Here is a 24966-nt window from a genome sequence, read left to right on the forward strand (position 1 = left end):
TTAATTCATTCAAACAAATGAACCACAGAAAGTTATTTCATTACAAAATTGGAACATTTCTGTTGCTTCCTTCACACTTGAAAATAACTACTTACAATGAGGAAAGAAATACTGATGGCATGGGTAAGCCCCCTATATAACAATTTATGTATAAAAGTAAGCTCTAGATTGCAGAAGATTGGAGTTCAAAATTCAGCATGTCTAAAAATGGTATGGGGATGGAAGACCTCAAGCTTGGATGGAGGATTTTAGAAGAATTAGTGTGATGTGAAAATATAGATTGTAGACCCCACTTTCATGACATGTGACACCGAACCAGTCACAACCTCCCAACATAACCATCTCATAGAATTTTTGGAAATATCTGTAGCACTGTGCAGGGCCGGATTTAGATGAAAAGAGGCCCTAGGCTATTCCACTTATGAGGCCCTTTCACCTATAGTGAAAGTGTAATTTTAATTTTGTTAACAATTTGAATGTAGGCCCCTCTTGGTCTTGAGGCCCTAGGCTGAAGCCTAGTTAGCCTATAGGAAAATCCGGCCCTGGCATGGTTAAATGTCCATGTTGGAAATGTTTATATTTGCTGATTTCAATTATACTTTCTCTTTTTCTCCTGAAGCTAAGAAATTCAGTTTCATTTGAACTTCACCTGGACTGGAATTATGATTTTGCTTATTTGGTTTTACTATTTCTGGTTATTTGACTCTGAAGTTTCCATGGCATTCTAATTAGGACACTAGTATTGGCTAGATTGCAAGATATAAACTCATAGCAGTTTCAAAAGAAAACTCATCAGCGGTTCTTCATTAAAATTGGACAGAGGTATTGATTATGGTGTCATGAAATTAATCCTTTTTTTAATCCAATTATTTGGATGTGGAGCTGGAAAGAATCTTACTGAATTTGCAGATAATCAAATACAGTGAAACAGTTTATAAACAGGAAGTCAGAAATAAAATTCAAAATGATTTTTTTTTTTATTTGATTTATATGCCGCCCTTCTCCGGAGACTCAGGGCGGCTTACAATGCGTTAAGCAATAGCCTTCATACTTTTGTATATTTTATACAAAGTCAGTTTATTGCCCCCACAATCTGGGTCCTCATTTTACCTATCTTAGAAAGGATGGAAGGCTGAGTTGACCTTGAGCCTGGTGAGATTTGAACTTGCAGTAATTGCAGGCAGCTGATGTTAATAACAGTGCTTTAGTCTGCTGCGCTACCAGGGCTCTTTATTTAAACCTATTGTGATAGGTTTAAAACAATGGGATGAAATTTATCAGAGAAAAACTATGTTTTCAGGAGCCAAAAAGTGCACAGTTAAAAAATGAGAGATGCCTACATTGACAAGAATAGTGATGAAAAAGATCTTACAATAATTATCAGTTACGAATTAAGCATCGGTTATCAGTTTAAAATGGTTATTAAAAAAGACAAGTGCAATTTTTAGGTTTCCTTGAGTTGATGGAGAAATTTTAAAAAATCAGTTATCAAGAATGTCTGTCTTTATTGCCCATTTCACCCAGCTATTCAGAGCATTCTTATTCTTCTACCACTTACTAGGCCCAACAGACAAATTCTGTGCCTGCCCTACTTCCTATTTTCTGAGAAAAAGTCCTCTCTAATTTAGGAACTGCCTGCTCTCGTATGTCTCTGCCTAGTGAGGTTAGCTAGAGTGGGCATGATTTTGGTCAAATCAATCAAATGATGTAATTTTATAGTTTAGTCCTTCTAAGATTTATTTTAAAAATTCTATTTCTTCTTTTCTTCCATCTCTCTCTCTCTTTCTCTCTCTCTCTCTCTCTCTCTCACACACACACACTTAATTAGAACCAAACTGAAGACAGAGAGAGAGAGAGAGAGAGAGAGAGAGAGAGAGAGAGAGAGAGAGAGAGAGAGAGAGAGAGATGCACATCCATACACATACACCAAGGAACTGAAAATAGAATCAAAATCACAATTTAATGATTCAATTTCTATACCATCGGGCTATAAAACAGCTCTCCCCAACTCGGTGCCTTCCAGATGTGTTGCGATTGCTACCTCCCAGAATATTTTGTTGCGACTGCCACATGCAGAAGATGAGTGAATAGAAAAGTCTGCTCTAGAAGAGTGTCTACAGGATAAATGTGTCAGCAAGACACCCCTGCCAATTCAAAGCATGCCTAACGAAGATGCTCCACCCATATATTATCTCAAATATGTGGGGAGTTTTACCACAGAGTTAAGAATATAATTGCCAAGCAAGGATTCTATTAATAATTAATAATGATGCCTGTATCTTATCTCAAGCAAGAGATAGCATGCCCAGGAGTGTATGAATTGTCTACCAACTATTCTCTCTCTTTCTTTGGTTTTGAAAGTTCTGGTATAAGAACTCATTTACATAGCTTTTTTAAGAATCTGAAATAATCAAAGGGTAGAATTTATGATTAGTGAAGCTACCACTCCTTCTACAGAGGTCTGCAAAGTGTTAACTGGTGGTCCATGGAAAGCTGTGAGATCACATGGTGTTGGCTTTTCTCCCTGTTTCCAGCTGCTTAATTGTATTAAAATCATCTAAAAATATACTACATTCTTTCCTAACATTGCTTTTCCTTGTAAGTAATTGCTGAAAGTTACCACAAGTCAACTACACATGAGAAGAGGGTAAGTTGCTGCCATTGCAAAGAAAAAACCTGTAGTTCATTTCTGTTAAGATACAAGGATCTAGCCCAAGAAATACTCAGAATCAATGGTATGTTCCAATCATATTTATTGAATCAACTTTTCTCTCTTACAGGTGAAGTTGCAGTGCACCCCAGTACCTCATGTATGTCGCTTAAGTACTAGGGAGGCGTGGCTAAAGGTGAGGAATTGTGGGAAAGGTGAGGGTGTGGGTGTTAACCCTTACTGTACCAAGTAGGAGGTGGTATTGGAGTTAGGCATTTATATGTGACAAAACCCCCTCTAAATGCCTAACTAGCTGGGTCGGTGTGGGATTCACAAGTAAAGACATATTACAAGCATACGCCTAATTTGGATCTTAGGTAAGTGTGTTGTTTGTTCTGTAGAGGTTTCATGAGTATATCAGCTATCTGTTCCTCTGTTTCACAGTGGGCAGCTCTAATAAATCCAATGTTGGAGAGTTGTCTTTCGTGCTTATGTTTAATATCTATATGTCTTGATGTTTGACCCACTGCGTCTGCCTTGGATATCTCGATAGCTGCTTTGTTGTCCTCGTGGATGATGATGGGGTATGAGGGCTCAGTCCAAATGCTGGACAGTAAGTCATCAAACCAGGTTAGGTTATTTGTGGCCTTAGACATACACACGAACTCAGCTTCGGTGGTAGATGTAGCAACTAAGTTCTGTTTGCCGGTGTACCAATGGACAGGGCTGCTGTTGAGAAAGCAGATGTAGCCAGATGTGCTTTTCCTGCTTTTCACGTCTCCTGCCCAGTCAGCATCTGCGTAGCAGGAGAGTTTGGCTTCTTTGGAGGTTTCTGGCTCAAGCCCTAGGTATGCGTTGGAGCTGTATTTTAGATATCTGAGGAGTCTCTTTACTGCCTCCCAATGGTAGGTTGTGGGTTTGCTGACATACTGGATAGTAGGTTCACAGGTAGAGCAATGTCTGGCCTTGTCCAGTTTGCAAAGTATAGTAGGGATCCTATGGTTGGCCGGTATAGCTTGTTGTCTGTAAATGGTTCATCCTCGTTATGCATGTTTTTCAGGAATTCAGGTTGCATGGGGGTATTGCAGGGCTTGGCGTCACTCATGTTGCATTTTCCTAGCAGGTCCAAGATTTTTTCTTTGTGTGACAGTCGGAAGCCTTTTTCAGTTTGTACGATGTGAACCTCTAAGTACTTGTTTATCTTGCCTAGAGTTTTCAGGGAGAAATGTTTACTCATTTCCTCGGCAAATGTGTCACACTTGTGTTTCTGTTTGCCTATGTACAATATGTCATCCACATAAACGAGGACATATTCGACAGAGTCCTTCTCTCTCCTTATGAAGAAGCACATGTCTGCAGATGTGGCTGTGAAGCCCATTGCTCTAAGGATTTTGGCCAAGCATTCATACCACCTCTTCCCTGATTGTTTGAGCCCGTACAGGCTTTTGTTCAGAAACCATGTGTTACCTTCCTGTGGCTTTATGCTTGGTGGTGCCTTAACATAGATCCTTTTGTTGAGCTTGGCATGTAAGTATGTGGTCTGCACATCAAATTGGTACACCTCGAGCCCTAAAATGGAGGCTATTACTAAAGCACTTTTGACATTTTCAGCTCTGACGGTGGGGGAGTATGTGTCAGTGTAGTCTTCTGGATATTTTTGTGCAAACCCCTGTGCCACTAGCCTTGCCTTGTATAGTGTTTCATTGTCATCCAGAGTTTTGATCTTGTATATCCATTTAGTTCCAATTGGGGTTTTACCATCTGGAACCTCAGAAGTTGTGTATACATCTAGTTCTTTGAGGCTATTCATTTCCTTCTTCATAGCTTGTTCCCACTTTGTTCTCTCCCCCTGGGGTAATTTAAGCACTTCTTCATGTGTTTGGTGTTAGGCTGTCTGTATGTATGGACATGATGAAGTCTTTGAATTTGTTGGGCTTTTTGTTCCTGTTTGTCCTGATGGTCTGTCTGGTGGCATGACTGATTCGTGTAGGTACCTGGCTTCCTTTGCAGTGAGGGCGTCTAGTTTTAGTGTTGGGTGATTCTCCTTCCACTCACTGATGCTGACATCTTGATGCCTAGGCTTGATTTTTTGGTATTCCCTGTCCTCCTTGGTGTCTGTGCCCTGTTGGCTATTTGTTAGTTTGTGTGTGTGGAACACTTCATTTAAATGTATTCTCAACCAGTTAGAGTGCTCGTGGAAATCAGCTGATCTAGATATTATGAACCTATTTTGATTGTCGATGAATCTGTACCCTTTGGTCCCTGGCTCGTATCGCATAAACCTAAGCCTCCTAGACACTTTATCTCCCTTTCTCCTTAGTTGTTTGGGGATATGTATGTCGGCTGTGACCCCAAACATGTGTAAGTGGGCTATGTTGGGTTTCCTCCTATACATTAGCTCGTAGGGAGTTGTGTTTATTATGCTAGACCACAACCTGTTAAGTGTGTAGTTGCAATAGAGAAGTGCTTCTGACCAGAAGGATTGCCCTAGTCCCGCATCTTCCAGGACGCACCTCATCATAGTTTGTAATGTGCTGTTTTTTCGTCCTACTACTCCGTTCTGGAATGCGGAGAACAGCGAGGATGTATAATGCAGTACCCCATGTTCCCTTAACCACCTTGAGAAGTCCCTTGATAGGAACTCAGAACCTCGGTCAGTCATTATTTGTTTTATTTTTGTGTTGTGTTGGACCTCTACCCTTTTGTAAAATTCCCTGTATTTTTGATACACCTCATTTTTATGGTTGATGGTGTATACAAAGCCATAGCGGCTGTAGTCATCTACGATAGTTAGGAAGAATCTTTTTTTGTATTTGATAGAAGGTTTTAGAGGCCCCACTAGGTCCATATGTATTAATTGAAAAATAGAGTCGGTTGTGCATACTGACTTCTTTGGTCTCGGTTTTGTTTTCAGTTTGGAACATTTACAGATTGAGCACTCGAGATAGTTTTCACAATTCTTTACTCTTAAAACATCAGTACATTTTGTCATCTTTTGTACAACAGGAAAACTAATGTGGCCTAGCTTCCTGTGTAGGAGGTGTTACACAGTTGTCATGTACGGGTTTACCTAACTAGAGTTTGTTGTCGTCAATGGGCTCGTGGTTATGTTAGCTGCCCCTTGTCTCTTGGTGGCTGTCCCCCTCTACTTCATCATTGTTCTCTCTATCGTCTTCGGAAGACGTCTGTTCCTGCTCTGCCGCTGAGTTAGTGTTTATGCTTAGGTGATTAATGTTGCCTGCTTTGAAGTATGGCAGGCCATCACTAATTATAACCTCCCCTATGTCCTTTCCATTCTTGACCATGTGTGCCTGTCTTGCCTTGAAAGTGACTTTGATGTCTGTGTCCTTGCTTAGCTGCATGGCGGCCAGTATGTTGTATGGGATCTCTGGCACGAATAAGACCCCCTCTATTTCTCCAATCTCTGGTATGTTTATGTTTCCCTTCCCCCCCCCACTCTGACGTTGTTTTCGTTCACTATTTTAATCATGAAGTTTTCCTCTGTGAATGAGGAGAGTAAGTTGGTGTTGTAGGTGGTGTGGTTGGTTGCATCTGAGTCTAACAGCCAAATGTTCTCTTTCTTTACTCGTTTGTTGTCGTGCCCCCGTCCTCAAAACCCTAGAGTGAGCCTGAGTGGCTATCCCGGGAGCTATATCTGTGATCTCTTCTGCTGTTGGGGTTGGGAGAGTCCCTGCACCTGAATCCGCATTCTGGGGAATGCGCCTGGACTATGGTAATGCTCTCTACATGGGGCTCCCCTTGAGGAGCACCCGTAGGCTCCAACTGGTCCAGAATGCGGCCGTGCGGGTGATTACAGGAGCGACATGGCGCTCCCATATAACACCTCTCCTGCGCGAGTGCACTGGCTCCCGGTGGTCTTCCAGGTGTGCTTCAAGGTGTTGGTTCTCACCTTTAAAGCGCTCCATGGCTTAGGGCCAGGGTATTTATGAGACCGCCTTCTGCTACCGATAACTCCCACCAGCCAATATGCTCTCACAGAGAGGGCCTCCTCAGGGTGCCATCGGTCAAACAATGTCGGCTGGTGGCCCCCCAGGGAGAGAGCCTTCTCTGTGGGGGCATCCTCCCAGAATAAGACTGATCCCGGATCTCCGCACTTTCTGTAAGGCCCTGAAGACGTTTCTATTTCAGCAAGCCGGCCTAGCCTAATTAGTTTTTTTTTATGGGTTAGTTTTAATTGTATAGCTTTGTGGTTTTAAATTGGGGGCCGATTGATTTAATTTATTTTAGCTATCTTAACTTTTATATTGTATGTATTTTAATTTCGGCTGTTCACCGCCCTGAGTCCCTAGGGGGAGAAGGGCGATACATAAATTCAAATATAAATAAAAAATAAATAAATGTCTCTGTCTGTACCCTAGTCTGTCCTTGCACTGGCTGTGTTCCCTACCTCAGATGTTTCTGGGGCAATCTCTCTTGTAGTGATTCCTGGAGCCACATAGGTAGCATTCGGGTGTGCTGCTGCTCCTGTCTAGGGAACCTAACCTCCTGTCAGTTCTGTGATCTCTGTGGGACTGTGATCGGTCTTTTCTTAAGTTGTCCTCAGCTATTAGTCTATTTGTTAGATTTTCAATAGATAGGTGTTCTATGCTGAGGCTGTCTAGTTGCGATACGAAATTGTCCCAGCTTGGGTCCAGGGAATTGATAACTGCTTTTCATACTTTCTTCAGTTATGATTTTCCCCCTCTGCAGTAATTCAGCCCTAGTGGTATTGAGTGTGAGTAAATGTTCACTCATAGATACCTCTGCTTTAAGCCTGGCAGAGTGGAATCCCTAGAAATCCTAGTGTGGTTGCCCTACTCTTGCTATAAAATAGGCTAAACAGTTTATGTATCAATTCTGGCACTGTCAGGTGGTGACTAATGCTGGGGTATATGCTGGCTATCAATAGGTAATATGCTTTATGGTGTAAACAGTCTATTTCAAATGTCCAAGGTTTTTCTGGGGGGTCAGTAATTAAAAATAATATATTCTCCTTTAAGAAAATGACCTGGAGCTGTTGGTTCCATTCTAGGAGATTCGTCCCATCCAATTTTAGTTTTGGAAAGTCTATTGGTAAAGTCCCAGTGTTGTGTGAGAGATTACTTACAGGTGGGCACTGTCCATGGTTTAGGATGTAAGGGAACTCGCAATATGGCACTGGTATGCTGGCCGGTAGTTTAAACAGGCATGCTTCTATGTTTTTTTCTTCTTTCCTAGGTGGTTGGTTCTGTGCATGCTCAAGGATCATTTTCGCTCTGCAGTCGCCGGGGAAGGAGCTCGCTGCCATAGCTCCTGGGTGAAGTCCCCACTCGTCTGTATGAAGTCTTGGTTTCACCTTGGGAGCCCTTCGTTGTCTGAGTCATCGGGATGTCCCTCGGGAACCTTGTGGGATCCGTAAGGCCTGCGGTCGTCGGGCGGAGGTCCAGGTGATCTGGTCCAGCGTTCAGTCTGTTGACTGGGCCCAGGTCGAAGTCTTCGGTCATCAAGAGTTCCAGATGGCTCGCCGATGTCTGCTGGGTTGGTGAGTGTCCGGTCTGTTTTCCGGGATCCGGCACAGGTGTCGTTTGCAGTGTAGGGTGGGCCCATGAGTATTGTGTTGGAGTCGGGGCCCTTGTGGTGGTGGTTGCATCCCTTGGGTATGCTCCGGCCGAGGTTCTTCACGCGTTGGTTGTTCCCCCAGACTTCTCCGGGGTGTCCGGGTATAGCTTGGGTATTTTTAGATTTGGGCCGAAGGCTGCGGTTAAAGTTCGTATGGCCCTGTCAATGTCTAGTTCGGTAGGCAATTCATTGGGGTCGGCGTCGCGTTCTTCCCCATTGTTGGTGGTGTCCGCCCCATCTACTCATGAGTAGGCCTCGTTTCCCGCCGGTGGGTTTGAATTCCGGGTCCCCATTGGTGATTGGTTGGCCATCTCTAGTGATGTCACTGTCCAAGATGGCCACCGCAAAAAGGGCGTGAAATCTGGCTCGACCTCCTCGGTGGGAATGGGGTAAGTTGGCATGTCTCTTACCGGGTTGGTGCTTGCTCACTTCAGTTCTGGTTCATTTTCTCCGGTCACTGCTCCACAGTCCTTGATTAGGCTTCGGAGGTTCGCGACGAGGTCCTGGTCAGTTGGGGTAGATTCTATCAGCTTTAGCAGGTTTCTTCTGAGGTCATCTTCCTTGTTAGAGATGGCCTCTGTGTAGGTTTCTCTCTCGGTTCTTCTCTCCTCGATTTCGGTTGGAGTGCTTGGTTCGGGATCATGTTTGTCTTTAGTTGGAGTTTCCTTTTGGTTGCTGCCTGTGGGCGATAATTGAGCTCCCATCTTCTTCGCGAAGGCTCGTGTGATTGCTCTCCTTTTGGTTTCTTGCAGCTTGATGTGTTCAGACATACCTTGGAGTATCTGGGCTAATAACCATCCTCTGCTACCATTTTGTTAAAATACGAAGATCTAGCCCAAGAAATACTCAGAATCAATGGTATGTTCCAATCATATTTATTGAATCAACTTTTCTCTCTTACAGGTGAAGTTGCAGTGCACCCCAGTACCTCGTGTATGTCGCTTAAGTACTAGGGAGACGTGGCTAAAGGTAAGGAGGAGTTGTGGGAAAGGTGAGGGTGTGGGTGTTAACCCTTACTCTACCAAGTAGGAGGTGGTATTGGAGTTAGGCATTTATATGTGACAATTTCACCTAGAAAGATCCACAAAATTTGCAGATGAACTTTTGCTATTAAGACATGTGTTTTATTCTCTAAATATTCTCGAGGAACCCTGTTCCAGTTCAAATATATTTCCATTATTATTTATAAGTAACAGAATGTTTACCCTCTTCAAGTGTGGCCCAAACAGTGACATAACTTTGCTTAATAATGGAATCAGCTTTTATCTCCTTGCTTGCAATTTCTGACATAGTAGTTGTTTTAGGATTAACTCCACAATAGTCAGCATCCGAGAAATCATGAGTCTGTGACCCTGCTATCAATTTGCAAATAATTATATGGCATTTCAGTGTTAATTGTATTAGTTAAAATACATCATTAATGAATGGATTGGAATATCCCTAAGTAGGAATGTCATCAAAATTGTTCAGTTATATCAAAGAACACTGAGCAAAATGCAGGAGCAATTAACAACAGTGATGTGGAAATTATTTGAGATGGGTGTCCATATAAATTGAATAAATTAAAAATATTTTATACAGTTACCAGAACTCACTTATTGCAAGTTTTATTTTTGAGAAAAAAATACTAGCAGCATTCTAAAAACTTTTACTGTGCTTTTTCCCCAAGTCCATATATAAGACAACCAAATTCCAAGGGATTTTTTTTCAGTAATGCATGTGAAACTTAGTAGACTTAGCCAAAAAAATATTCTGTGGTAAAGGCAGAACATTCCAAAAGTCCCTCTCATCAGAGAAGGAGTCCACCAGACAGTCATTCTGTTGTTTCTTGACTTGCCTTTGCTTCATGGATGGGAAGGATAAGAAGCAGTGGAATGACCAATGAGGTCTTGTAGTAGCCAAATCCACAATAAACATAAGTTTTGTTGCCTTCCCACTGCAGTCTGGACTAGAATTTCTGAAGTTGGCTGGAGAAACAGCTGGAAGCAACATGAGGCTGCATTGTGCAATTGTCCAGAATGACCTGATCATTTCACCAGACTTGTCAGTACTAATGGCTTGAGTTATTTTAAACATATGTTTGTCTCACCAATATCTAGCCACATTGTCGTCTGTAGCCTCATTTTTATTGCCTTTGATTTTTCCAAGCATCACAGTCTGATTTTATTTCATTTACGATTGGATGATTTGTTCTTGTAGCCCAAAGTGTTCTCAACCATTTTTACAACATCACAGCTCAAAGCCATCTTTCATCTTTGCTCAGCCTTTCTGATAATCCACACATTTCACAGAACTGAGAAGATAATAACCTTGACATTATACATATATTTCTGCATTTTAAACTTTTATATACATTTGTCACAGTCCTTTTCCCAAATGGCAGATATTACCTTTTCATGTTACTATCTCTGAATTTTTGAGCCTAGGAAGCTGAGTCTGTTATTACTTAAACTTCTTTTTTGCCTATTTGCATTGCCTATTGACATGATCTTATATTTTGTTTGCTTGTTGTTCTTTTACTTTTGAAGAGAATATTGGCTTTTGCACTCTTTTTAACTTTCACTGATGGATATCTTAAGTCTTCTTCACTTCAAGCAATCAACATCTCCCATTTTCTATTTCTTCTAGTTATACATTTCTTATATTTATTCCCATTGAATAGTTGTCCCCAGTATTTTTGCATGACTTAATGAGTTCTTGCTTCTTGGTCTTCTTATCTTTTCTTGCAAGTCAATGACAGTATTATGAATCCAGGTATATCTGTACTGGATTTCTACTTAATTTTTAAAAAGATATGCTTATAAGCAACGCATTTTCTTACCAAGAATGTTTTATTCTGCAGCTACTATATTTTACCAACCAAAGCCAAATTTTCATGTTATTCCAAAATCTATTTAATTTCTTATTTAACATTCCAGCATCTTATAATTAGTACAGCAGTAGATGTGACAATAGATGTTACAATTTTTTTTCTTAATTGAGATTCCATGAAATCACCATTCACAAAGTTGCTGATTTCCTTTATAAACCTCATATTGCCTAAATGTAAAGTTTAGTAAAATAACTTTTACTAAATTCTCATTTCATTCAGGCTCTTAATAATATTTTGCGGTTTTAAATTTTTTAAAAAAATTGTAGGTGATAAAAAATACAGGATTTTTTTTAAAAAAAATATTTTGTATTACCTTAAGCTATTTTGGACAAGTAAATAAAAAACATTTTAAATAAATTTATTTATTTATTTATTATTTATATTCCACCTTTACTATTTTTATAAATAACTCAAGTAGGTGAACATACACTCTTTCCTCATCCTATTTTCCTGCACAACAACAACCCTGCCAGGTAATTGGGTTGAAAAAGAGTGACTGGCCAAAAATCGCCCCGCTGGCAAAGCCATTGAATAAATTTGTGGCAAAAATTACTAAAAGCCAAAAGTACCGGTAGATGCACAAAGTTTTCCAATTCTGCAATGTGCTGTTTTGTAGCAAAATGTTATTTTCTAAATAACTTTTATTATGATATAAATAACTTAATATAATATAAATAACAAGAAAAAAGTAAAAAAAAAAAAAACAACAACAGTCGGTCCACTAAAGAGAGAAGATGGTAAGGAAGTAATAGGTAGTAGAGAGAAAGCAGAGCTGCTTAACTCATTCTTTGCATCAGTGTTCACCTAAAAAGAAACTATAGTCTAACCTACCAAAACATAACTATAAAAGACGGACTAGAAATAAAAATTAAAAATTAAAATAAGAAAGAAAATGGTAAGAGAACACCTGTCTGGTCTTGATGAATATAAATCATTGGATTACATCCCAGAGTTCTGAAGGAGCTGGCAGATGTTATCTCAGAACCATTGTACCGTATCTTTAGAAAATCCTGGAGCACCAAGGAACTACCAGAGGATTGGACTACAGCTGATGTGGTTCTCATTTTCAAAACAAGAAAGGAAAAAAAAAAAAACAGACCCAGGAAACTACAGACCAATCAACCTAACATAGAGGCTTCATCACTGAAGGTTTTTAAGAAAAGACTGGGCAGCCATCTATCTCAAATGGTACAGGATCTCCAGCTTGAGCAGGGGATTGGACTAGAAGTCCTCCAAGATTCCTTCCAGCTGTATTTTGATTGATTGATTGATTGATTGATTGATTGATCTTATCACAGTATTCAATTCAGGTACTTGTGCCAGACAGTGGCCAGTTACAGTGAGAGCCTATTGGACATTACCGGTTTATCCAGATATATGTAAAACTTGATTGTTAATGTTTGGAAGCTGGGAATTTGATTCTTCTTGGCTTCATCTTTCATTCTTTCTCAGCCTCCAGGTGAGTTAGAGTTCATCTTCTAAAATGGGGACAAAGAAGTTCCAACACAGACAAAGAATATCAATTTGAAGAAAGCTGTGAAACTTTATTTATTTTTTTACACTGTCCCTTGTTTTTAAATGTTTTTAACAATTTATAAACAGCCCAGAGTTGCTGGAAGTCAGGCAGCATATATATTTAATAAATTATAATGAATATAACAAGTGTTGTAAATTATCCTTAGCAAGAAAAAGAAATGGTTGACAGTGCAGCAAGTGTATTCCCGCCCCCAGCTTCTCACTCATAGAGTGTAAAGCAATGGTGAAATGTAAAATTTGTTACTACCGGTTTTGTGGGCGTGGCTTGGTGGTGGTGGGGGGTAATATGACTAAGTGGGCATGGCCAACTTTTTTTTTTTTACTTTTAAAACCATTTTTTCTACAACCTCTTCAGTTGAAGAGGTTGTAAAAAAATGCTTTTAAAGCCTCTGATGATCCCAGCTGATTTGCCTGATCGGCAGAGGCTTTTTTTCCTTTTAAAAACATTTTTTCTATAATCTCTTCCACCAAAGAGGTTGTAGAAAAAATGCTTTTAAAAATTAAAAAAAAGCCTCTGATGATTGCGCGGCTCAGCCGGGCAATTGGGCGGGGGGGAGGGATTTTTGCTATCAGTTCTCCAAACCACCCTCCTCCATCGCTACCGGATCGGGTGATCCAGTCCGAACCGGGAGCATTTCACCCCTGGTGTAAAGATAAGCCAAATGGGCATGAAGGCTGAATAAAGGCAGTTATATAAGGTGGAATCCCTCTTGTTTCTGTGTAGGGCTCACAGAGTAGCTTTAAAAAGTAGTTGGCTGAGCCATCGGGAATAGTCCCAAATATGCCATGATCCTGGAAGTCATGACCAGGGATGATAGCAGTAAAGGGTGGAGAATCAGTCAAAGGACAAACTAGGAGAAATAAGCAAAAGGAAAAGAGGACAAAAGAGGAAACTTGGGCAGAAGAATAAATGCAAAAGTGGAATCAAGGATTACACTAGGTTTTACAATCAGATTAATTAAAGTTTAGGAAGAATTAAATAAATCTTGATGTTCAATAACATTTCAGAAAAAGAAATCCTTCACACGTCTTCTATACAGAAGGACACTGTATAGTATTTTATAGTAGTCTTCCTAAACATTTTAACCATAAAGTTTTCACTAACAAATGCTGCCAGTAATTTGAGGATCATTAATTATCTGTTTATAGTGTTCGGTCTAGGCTGTGGATTTTTTTCAGACTTGTGACATGCTCACAAAACTATTTTCTCCTGAAAATTATGGTTTATATAGTAGATTCAAGGTGAGGATTTTCAGCAGAAATGATATATATATATATAAAGTCTAGAATCCAGTTTAGAACAAACAAATAAAAATGCAAAAACAAATTTACTCACTTTGTTTTGTCTTATGGTGTAAAACAATGCATGGCTACTTTGAAGGCCAAACACTGTGACTATTTTTGTAAAATAGACTTTCAGGGGAGTGGGGGAAAACACATATTTTTGTATAAATAGACAGATTTGTAAATAGCAAATGCAAAACAGAAAGACAAATCCTTCAGGGTTGCTTGTGTGGATCCCAGTAGAATTCCCACTTCTAGAACAGCTATTAAATGTCAAAATGTTGTCTTGATTCTGAATATCATCCGAGTTTGCATTCTTTTGGAATGAATAAATAGAGCATTAAAACCAGACAATTTTCTGCGGTTAGCCCATTGCCCTTCTTTCTCTTCCCTGTTTCAGCTTTGTTGCCAATGTGTATGGCTTTCAGCTGGAGCTAAAGAACATGGTAGAAGATTCTGAATAGTTAAAAGGAATCATCTGCTCAGATTTAATTATGCAAGAAGATGAATGCACAAACTTAAGGGATCAAGCATTCCATTCCCTAACCTTCTTGTTAATCAGAGGGCTTTGTTACCCTTCACTGTGACAAATTTAAAAAGAAGCAAAGCAGTATTGGCTTTATTTTAAAATGTCTATCTTCTATCCCACTTAAAGTTTTTTTTTTTTTTTAGAGTGGGCGGGATAGACATTTTATCTCACCAAAAGATATAATACAGTAAATATTTCTCACCAAAGTTTAATCCTTTCATGTGTTCAAGGGGAATAAAAAAATAGGTCAGATATAGAACAATGGTACTGACTGGCTGTAATGACGAATGTGTGACTGATAGATATTGTGAAGGTTGTAAATGAGTACTTTGGTTACTTTTTCATCAATGTCAACATTATCAACAATTGCTCATTTAGTGAGGCAGTCACTAAATGAGTATTTCATATAATAATTAGAAGAGATACATAAAATACTGATGAGCATTTATGATGTTAGCTAGGACTGCAAGGCGATCAAACCGGTCAGTCCTAGAGGAGATCAACCCTGACTGCTCTTTAGAAGGCCAGATCCTGAAGATGAAACTCAAATACTTTGGCCACTTAATGAAGAAGGAAGGACTCACTGGAGAAGAGCCTAATGCTGGGAAAGATTGAGGGCAAAAGAAGAAAGGGATGACAGAGAATGAGGTGGCTGGATGGAGTCACTGAAGCAGTAGGCGTGAACTTAAATAGACTCCAGAGGATGGAAGGCCTGGAGGAACATTGTCCATGGGGTCACGATATGTTGGACACGACTTCGCAACGAACAACAAAAAGAAAACTGTCTCAATGATATGGTTGATGAGGTTGCCAATAATTTGTTACTGCTTTAAGCTATTTTAGGAAGGTCCTTAAGCAGTGCCATCAATGGTCTTTTTGGCTTATACAGTACTGAATGGACACACTAAGTTTCTGCAGAGGCATTGAGCCAGTTTACCATCAGTGAACTGTACTGTGTCAATGAGAATCTGACCAGCATTTTTCAAAGTGAACATCAAGTTTTATACAAGTCCTTATGTATAGACTCTTGAAAGAGAGCTAGATCTGTTTTTTAAAGAATTTAATTGTGATTTAAGTTGGGAAATAGATGGAGAGGAGGAGGAGGAGGAGGAGGAGGAGGAGGAGGAGGAGGAGGAGGAGGAGGAGGAGGAGGAGGAGAAGAAGAAGAAGAAGAAGAAGAAGAAGAAGAAGAAGAAGAAGAAGAAGAAGAAGAAGAAGAAGAAGAAGAAGAAGAAGAGGAAGAGGAAGAGGAAGAGGAAGAGGAAGAAGAAGAACAGATTTTGAATGATGTAGTGATTTTTTTTATCATAAATAAAACTGTGCATTAGAACATGCGCTGGAATTACCCATTACAGATGTCTGCCGTCTGTGCTTACCCTGGGGGTATCTGTGATGACAGTCTGCACAGGCAGGGGGGGAAAGCGACAACACTCTGGACTCAATGTGCTGTTTGTTTCCTGTTTCATTCATGGAGGAGTCAATGTCACTTCCAATCCACTTGGAGAGCACCAGGCGCCCCTGTAAAGCTGTGCCGAGTTTCCTCTGGCCAAGGCAGAGATTTTGACAGGTTGGATGGAGGCCTTCCAAGGTTCAGCCCCCCAAAACAAGAGTAAAAAAAACCTGCCTCTTCTCAGGGAGGGTGGCACGGGTCAAAAGTGCAGCAGACGAAAGACAAACAGCCCTGAGATCCAGATAGTCCATGGTTCTTATCTCTTATCTTTCTTGTTTCACTTGCCGTCTCTCTTGTAGACGTTTAATACACCAGCCAGGCTGGTAACGTTTGATTTGTCAATGGTCTCTAGCAAAATATACAACAGTGGTTTCTCTTCTTGTAGTGAATATCATTTTCCAGCAGCTTCAAAACATGCAAGCAAACTGTTTCATTCATTGATCCCAAAGTATTGATTTTAAAGATTCCTGGCTACAAAAGATATGTGACTAGCATATAACATCTAAGCATAAAAAGACAGAAATACAGTGACTTTGTGAATCCTGACAGTTGTCACAAACTGCAACTTGCAACCTCCTTCCCCTGCCTCTCCTCCTCTCCCTCCTCCCCTCCAGCTTTATACTTCTTTATTCTTGCAAAATATAGTTAATTAAGACAGGGACAAACAGCAACCCAAAGCTTTCATAAGCTCTGTGCAAGATCTATCCTGGAGCCCCTTTAATTAAGGCAACATAGTTGTGGTATTTGCTCCATCCAAATTGCCTCTCTGTGGGCACATGGTAGTGGATTATCTGCGTGTATTCACAGCATGAGCAGCAGCCGCTTACCAAAGCAGGTTTGGAAAAAGTAGGATGTTTTTAAAGGATACCACCACAAGTGCCCCACACGTTTTGGTTGCTGTGAAGCCCTTGCAGAATTCTACATATGGGGAAGTGCTTTCCCAAGGGAAAGTAATAAACTTCCCTCCAAGTATGCAACCATTTTTTTATTATTTCAAAGCAATACATAGTGAATCTGCTATGCAAAGTCGAACAAACATTATAAATATTCCATCATTCCAACAGCCCTGAGGATTTCTGAGCTGCTGGGGGCAAAAAAAAAAGGATCTAAGTATTTAAAATTGATGCTGTCCTTGTTCATCCCTCAGTTGTCCTTCTTCCTACTAGTCGCAACTGCCTTGCAAATCTTTCTCTCACCTTTCATACAGGAAACTAATCAGAATGAACAGGCTGCAGTCACCCCAGAACATCATCATAAACATAGGCAGCAATACAGGGAGGTAAAATAAGTCCAGGATGATAGACTGTGGTGTTAGTGAATAGTGAGTTAGATAAATTTAGCTGTGCTAGAATAAAATCCAGCTCTGTTGTGTTTGATGAGTTCACAGCTATTAATCATCAAGTGTTTGGGCCCTGTCCTTTAAATTTAGATTTACTTTCTGTTTACTGCACTATATATTCTATCAGTTGGTATATCAATATCTATCTGGTCCACGTGCAATTTTTTTTTCCACGAGTAATAACTTAATGTTTCCTATTCTAGGCATTATCATGAATATTCTAGGCATGGACATGGTGGATCTGAAGGAGGCGGTGCAAGACAAAGGGGCATGGGAAGTGCTGTTCCATAGAGTGGCCGAGGGTCAGACAAGATTGAATGGCTGACAACAACAATGACAATTCTAGGCAACCTGTGATGTTGTTTTGATATAGTAGGGTTTTAGGCACACAATGCATTGTAATCAGGGTTTTTTTTCCAAGAGAAAACAAGGGGTAAAATTCATTCCCTGAAATATTTCATCCTATTCCATTTGTTGTATCAACTTTCAGTCTAAAGATCCAAACTTTTCAGAAATGTGAAAGCAACTTAAATTCTTTTTTTAATCCATGTTTTAAATAAAAAAAAAAATACAATGAATTTTCCCTCGCTTATTTCAACTTTTCAGAAAATAAAAAAAACCTGATTCTTTTCCACCAATTTTTCCATGTTTCCTTTATAGATCTTTGCATCTTTATTTAGTTAAAACATTTCTTGGTGATGAGCAATGTAACAGTTCAAGTTCAAAAGAAAAGTATAAGGGGAGGGCACCTGTAGCACCTGTCAATCCTTCTTAAACCATAAGCATTGGTTTGACCAGGATTTTGCTGAATCGATGAGCAAAACAGCAGCAACTGGTATCAGAAAGAGATGCCCTTTTTTGCTAGTAGGGTTACATCTGAACCCCCTTTTTTCTTCAAAGCAAAAGTATGGCACAATCCTAGTTTGTAATATATACAGTTACATCCTTGATATGCTTATTATTAATTAAAAGCAATTTTTTACAATGCAACCCCTTCACAAATACCATGCACTAATTGTTCAGTAGGTTCCCCCTAACGTTAATGTTGAAGCTTCCATTTTTTCATCTTGATGTTGTACTGTAAAACCTTATTTCCTATTCTAATCTTGTAAAAAAAAAATACTCTGCAAATCATTGGAATCTTTTAAACTTCCTTTTACTGTTAAAAATGAAAGAAAAAATAAAAGAAAATAAAAAACTAAAATAATAAACAAAGAGATGTGTCTACTATCAAGGTAGGGAAGCCCCTCAAAGCACTTCTAAGAGGGCTACAACCAGTGGTGGGATTCTGCCGGTTCTAGGGGGTTCGGCCGAACCCTTTGTTAAATTGCTGGCTTGCCCCGCCCCTTGCCCCGCCCCTCCACACCACTATTTATTGCCAATAAATAGTGGTGAGCGAGGGGCGGGCAAGCCAGCAATTTAACAAAGGGTTCGGTGTTTTTTTGTAATTTTATTGGCCCGCGGAGCTTCAGCATAGGCTAATTAGCCCTTGCTTAGATCGGCTCCCGACTCTCAGCTGATTTGGTCTCAGCTGTTTTGCTCAGGGCTCTGCTGCTTGCTTGCAAAGAGTCCTGGAGCAGATTTTTTTCCCCTAGCTATGCTGAAAAACGAAACAGAGAGTAAAGCAGGCTGTTGGCTTTGCTGTTGTTGCAACGTTGGGAAATTAGGCAGGCAGATTTCTTTTCTTTTTCCTCACCAAAAAAGGTAGGTGCAAACAATGGGAAATTTAGGGGAAAAGATGAGAGTTCAAGATTTTAAAACACAAAAGAAAAAAAGCTCTATTTAACTAGGGAATTGTAATAATTGAGATACTATTAATTGTATATTGTGTTGAAAGCAGAAATGGTTAAGTTGTGGTTTGGAGGAATATATGGGGGAAATTATTTGGTTTATTATTATTGGTAAATATAATTAATTGATTTGTAAGAAATTGGATTGCATGGAAATAATTGGAATATTCATGTTCATATTGATTAATATACAAAAAAAGGTAGTTATATAATTAATTGATTTATATTAAAATGTTGAATTTATATTAAACAACTGTAATATTACATAATTAACTAATGTGAGGATGGATATAAAAATAGATGACAATGGTAAGGGGTATAATATAGAATAGAAGGGAAAAATTGAATTTGATTAAGATTAGAAATGAAGATGAAGAGTAATATTGGTTTTTTACAAAAATAGATGAGGAATAAATATGGCAAAAAGGAAATATAGAAATTGTAAATTTAATTGAAATGACTAAACACTGTTTAAATTTGTGAACCGGCCAAATACTCTGTTCAAAGAAAATACATTGTATGTTTGTATGTGTGTTTCTAATTATTGTTATTTATTCATATTTGTTCTCTTTTATTCTTTAAAGTTTAACAATTCATTCTTTATCTTAATATCTTTATATTTGTTTGGGGTTGGCTTTCTTCCCTTTCATCTTTTTTATTGTACAGCAATCTTTCTCCTCAAACCTACCACCTCTCTCTTTTCTTTCCTTCTTACTTTCTCTTCCTCCCCTTCTTCTTCTCCTCCCTACTTCCTCTTCCTTTCTCCTTCTCCTCCTCTCTTCCTCCCTCTCTTACCCTCCCTCCTACTCTAATTTCCCTTCCCTTCCTTCATCCCTCTCTATTCCTGTATCCTTTTATGCATATGGACTACTCAGAGGGCTGAAAAAATTATTTCTGACTGGTCCTCGCACTTTTGACCAGTCCTCGAACTTACGACTGTCCTCACATTTTACATTTTTGCCCTATCTTGTCACCATGGTGAAGAGAAGCAGTTGTGAAATGAGTGACATGGTTGTTAAGAATGCCGCAACGGGCATAAATGTGAGGATGGTCATAAGTGCGAGGACCGGTCAAAAGTGCGAGTCAGAAATGACTTTTTTCAGCCCTCTGTAGTCCCTATGCAGATAGCCACGCCCACCCAGTCACATGACCAGCTAGCCACGGCCACCCAGTCACATGACCAGCTAGCCACGCCCACCCAATCATATGACCAGCTAGCCACACCCCAACTAAGCCACACCCACAGAACCGGTTGTTAAAAAAATTGAATCCCACCACTGGCTACAACTCTGCAATTCTTCATTGACTCGTGGTTCCTGATATCAGTGGGATATCAGTGGTATCTGATAAATCAGTGGTATCTGGTATATCAGTGGTACCTGATATCAGTGGGGTATCAGTAGTATCTGTAGGATATCATTTTCAAGCATCCCAATCCAGAAAAACACTTTTCACACTTTGAAATGGAAGCATCGTTTTAAACAAGTACATATATTTAACTTGATCGACCATAATACATATAATCTTAATATAAATTTTGTAATATTACTAAATATCTAAACAAACAACTAAATATTGCCTGTTTGGAATGGCTCCTAGGAAAATGTATATGATAGTCTTTTAGAGGGGGCTATAGGATTTGTGAATTTGGACAGCTATAGAGGCCCCCTTTACAGCTGTACAGCAGCTCCTTTTCCACTTATAGTTCCAGCACAGCTGAAAGAACATTGACATCATCTCCCATATAGGCATAACCTGACTAGTCTGCTCCTTTTTCATGCCGAATCAGCATAACAACAGGAAGGGGAATGACTCCCCATTCTCAAAAATATTTTTGATGTAGGTGCAGACAAATGATGTTCTGGTAATTTCATCAGCAGGGACAAAGAAAAAAAGCATTATTAGCTCAGCTGTCTTTTTACTCTTCTTTTGATTGCTTGTCTAAAGAAGAAGGTATCATCTTCCCCTATTTTCTTTTGCTTATTCAGGAGACCTACCAACCTTTTTGGAACTATGCTGTAGAGGAAATCTATGTCCAATTCAGTGACAGAGGGTGCCGTGTCAATGAGAATTAATTCTCACTTGACATCCATCCTTTGCTTACTTCTTTGTGAAGGGAAATGATGGTTGCATTAACAAAATTCCACAAATGCTTTAGCCAAGTGAAGGAGAAGAAAATATCCTGTCAAAGCAAGCCCTTCCAAGAGCAAATTGACAATTTGTAACCAACAGCAGGACTACTATCGTTAGCAAAGTAGAGAATATATACGTACAGTAGCTGCGATAACTTCTTCCTATCCAGTGCTAAGAACTTTCATTTTAATCCTAAAAAACAAATTGGATTGAGGTCAAACAATGGGCGTGCAACATGCAGGCGAATTGCCCTGTAGAGGGAGTCCTGCAATCCTTACACAAAATATACACCCATACAGTATATCCATAAGCTATCCCTAAGTTAATATTCATTTGTGAAGACTTACTTTGCTAGGAGATAACCTTACCATGTCTTGAGAACATGAGAAATCTCTTAAATGTTGTTTAAACTAACTATAAAGAATTTCTGAGAGTCAGGTTTGCTATTTGTTGCTATAAACATTGATAAACATTGCTATTTATCATGACTGTAGAGTGGATAAATTCAATAAAATATTGTTACTAATTATTATTAAAATCTGCATATATTAAATTGTATTTTATTTAGTTTGTAATATTTAGAGTGCACTCCAATCCCAACGTACAATGGGCTGCATACAACAAAAGGGGGGAAAAGGAGACATTAAAAAGTATATCCAGATAATAATCATCAGTAAAAAAAACCTGAACATATCATATGCACCATTTAATTAAACTACTAATTGCCTGGTGGAACAAGACTGCTTCGGCTAGTTTTCAGAATGTTTATAGAGTAGGGATCATCCATGCCTTCAGAGATAGTGTCCATAAAATACAGGGTATTATTAAGTAACAGCTGACTTGGTGTAGGGGTTAAGACAAGAAGCTAAAAACTGGGAGACCATGAGTTTCAGTCTCACCTTAGGCAAAAAGTCACTCAAATAAGCAAATTATCCCAGCAGTGTAATGGAATATAGCAGTGGTGGGTTGCTACCAGTTCACCCCGGTTCAGATGAACCGGTAGCGGCAGCGGTGGCAGGCTCCACCCGGATGCTTCTGTGCATGTGCAGAAGTGTCGCACAAGCGAGCGCACACGCAGCCATGAGCAAACTAGTAGCGACAGGTTTTGAAACCCGCCCCTGGTATGTAAGAATGATCTTGAGAGAAAGGAAGAGTCACAGACTAAAAAACAGTGAGACAAGCAGCAGCTGAGACTACAGAAGAAATGGGGGCATGGCAAATGTCTCAGAAGGGAACCTCCCTAGTTTGTTGCAGGGAGTCAAGCTATTCTTATTCTGAAGGCAGAAAAAGAAGCAATGGATGGAAATTAATAAGGAGAGAAGCAACCTAGAACTAAGGAGAATGAGCTATGGTGGTGCAGTGGTTAGACTGCAGTACTGCAGGCTACTTCTGCTGGCTGCCGGCTGCCTGCAGATTGGCAGTTCAAGTTTCACTGCCTCAAGGTTGATTCAGCCTTCCATTCTTCCAAGGTCGGTAAAATGAGGATCCAGATTGTTGGGGGCAATATGCTGACCCTGTAAACTTAGAGAGGGCTGTAAAGGACTATGAAACAATATATAAGTCTAAGTGCTATTGCTATTGCTAAGGAGACATTTCCTGACAATTAGAAAAATTAATCAGTGGGATGACTTGCCTCCAGAAGTTGTGGGTGCTCCAACACTGGAGCTTTTTAAGAAGAGATTGGATAACCATTTGTCTGAAATGGTGTAGGGTTTCCTGCCTGAGCAGGAGGTTGGACTAGAAGACCCCCAAGTTCCCTTCCAACTCTGTTATTCAGATGAATTGTAACGGCAAGGAAGGAGAGGTGTACTTCAGACTTGCAAGATTTTGTTAATGTAAATTTACAATAAAGTTGGAATTAGTACTTTTGGGTATGCTTCTTAAATGTACATAGGGGATATATGTGATGTTCTGAACAGAATTTCTATTCTGCTACATCTTACTGTACATAAGACGGCATTACAGTGACAAGATGAAAACAATCCATTTTGAGATGGGAGGCACGTAAACAAGAATGAATGAAATTACTAAAAAAAAAAGTCCCAAAATAGCAATGATTCCAGTGATGCATTTTTTTATACATTATGAGCTTATAAATTAGAGGTCAGTTTGGTGTAGTGATTAAAGCATCAGACAGAAACTGGGAGTTCTAGTCTCAGCTTAGGCGCAAAGCCAACTAGGTAACTTTGGGCCAGCCACTCTCTCAGCTCTAAGAAGGAAGCAATGGCAAACCACTTCCAAAATCATATTAAGAAAACTGTAAGGACCAGTCCAGACAGTCACCAAAAGTCAACACTGACTCAAAGGTACCCCTTCCAACTTACAAATTATATATTTATGATACACAGATAAAGTGAGTAGTTAAACAAAATGCTTTTTTAAAAAAATCTAAAATATATATTTTTCTGCAGAATTATTTTATATAGTTTTATTTACTTATTTAAAGTACAATTCTTCAAAATTATGTTGTAATGATGTTCATGTCAATCAACATGAACATGCTATTTATCATGACTGTAGAGTGGATCGATTCTAGTTCAGTGTATATATTTATTTCCATCGGTATTGAATTTACATATGCGACAGATGCATTATACCAGGGATCTGCAACCTTAAATACTCAATGAGCCATTTGGACCCATTTCCCACAGAAAAGAAAACACCAGGAGCCACAAAACCTGGGTGGGTGTGGCCAACTCACTTCCATCAGTCACATAACCCCCCTAGCCACACCTACTCAGCCGGTCATTAGGGCAGAGAACCTGTTGTTAAAAAACACCAGGAACCACAAAATCCTGACAACTCTCTCTCTCCCTTCCCTTCCTCCCTCCCTCTCTCCCCCTCTCTCTATAACTCTCTATGTCTCTCTCTCTCCCCCTCTCTCTGTATCTCCCTGTCTCTGCCTTGGCAGCTTCTCCATCCCCCACCGTCGCCCTTACCTTCTCAGGCCAGGCGAGGAGTGACTGGGAGGGGAGGGCGAGGGGTGGGACCAGCCAGTGGTGGGATCACCTAACAGGGAACCACAGCAGAGGGCCCAAAGAGCCGTATTTGGCTCCGGAGCTGCATTGTACCGACTATGCAGTTGTGCATACCAAGCACTGCAGATCCAAAACTATTTCAAGGGCAGTTAAAAATAAAGCATAGCCATTCTTACAGCCATTGAGGGGGAAATACTTTCAGTTCTAGAAATGGGGAATTCTCAAAAATCTCAGTGTTCACAAATGGCATTAGAATTCTTTTAAGACTACATTACATGACTTTTGATAAACCCTTATCATGTTGGCATACTTATTGCTGCTATCAAATAGAAGTACACCTTGCTATGAACCAAGTCAAACATAGCCTTTCAAGCATACAGTACATTATGAGCCTTTTTGTGCAGAAGAAGAAACAGGGCTTGTCAAGAACAGCACCAAGAAGACAACAATGGTGGGCTGTTGAGCCATGTTAACCTAGGTGGTCATTCACTGTACAGTTTTAGTTTAAGTCCATCAACAGCTCCTTTTGCGATAGAGGTACCTTCTATTTTTTGAAAACAACTCATTCTCATCTCCTTTTTCTTCATCCAATTGCCATTTTTGAGAATATTTTCCCCCACAAAGCACATACAGATGTTGTGTGTCTGCCACAATCAGTAGGTTCAGGTAAATAATGGGAACTGGCAGCCCTTGGCATGTACTTGTTTGCCTTAGTGCAATTTCCCCATAATTGCACTTCCTAACTTTTCAGCATCTGTGAAAGATCAGTTTGTGACATAGCAGAATCTGCCTCACACTTTTTTTTGT

General features: G+C 39.7%; 1 long non-coding RNA gene across 7 annotated transcripts in view; it reads left to right on the top strand.

Annotated features, from left to right (window-relative positions):
* The first annotated feature begins 90 nt into the window (after window positions 1-90).
* Window positions 91-24966, top strand: part of LOC148116461 (uncharacterized) — a 62971-nt gene continuing 38095 nt past the window's right edge. For 2 of the 7 annotated variants that reach the window (XR_015729540.1, XR_015729542.1), the window contains exons 1-4: window positions 2160-2647; window positions 2781-2846; window positions 7868-8171; window positions 9152-9217. This is a non-coding gene — a long non-coding RNA (uncharacterized LOC148116461). The other 5 variants (XR_015729536.1, XR_015729538.1, XR_015729541.1 and 2 more) reach the window with 5 other exon arrangements.

The sequence above is a fragment of the Pantherophis guttatus genome, chromosome 1 (assembly GCF_059756535.1).
Source record: "Pantherophis guttatus breed Tessera chromosome 1, ASM5975653v1, whole genome shotgun sequence".
Taxonomy (NCBI): Eukaryota; Metazoa; Chordata; class Lepidosauria; order Squamata; family Colubridae; genus Pantherophis; species Pantherophis guttatus.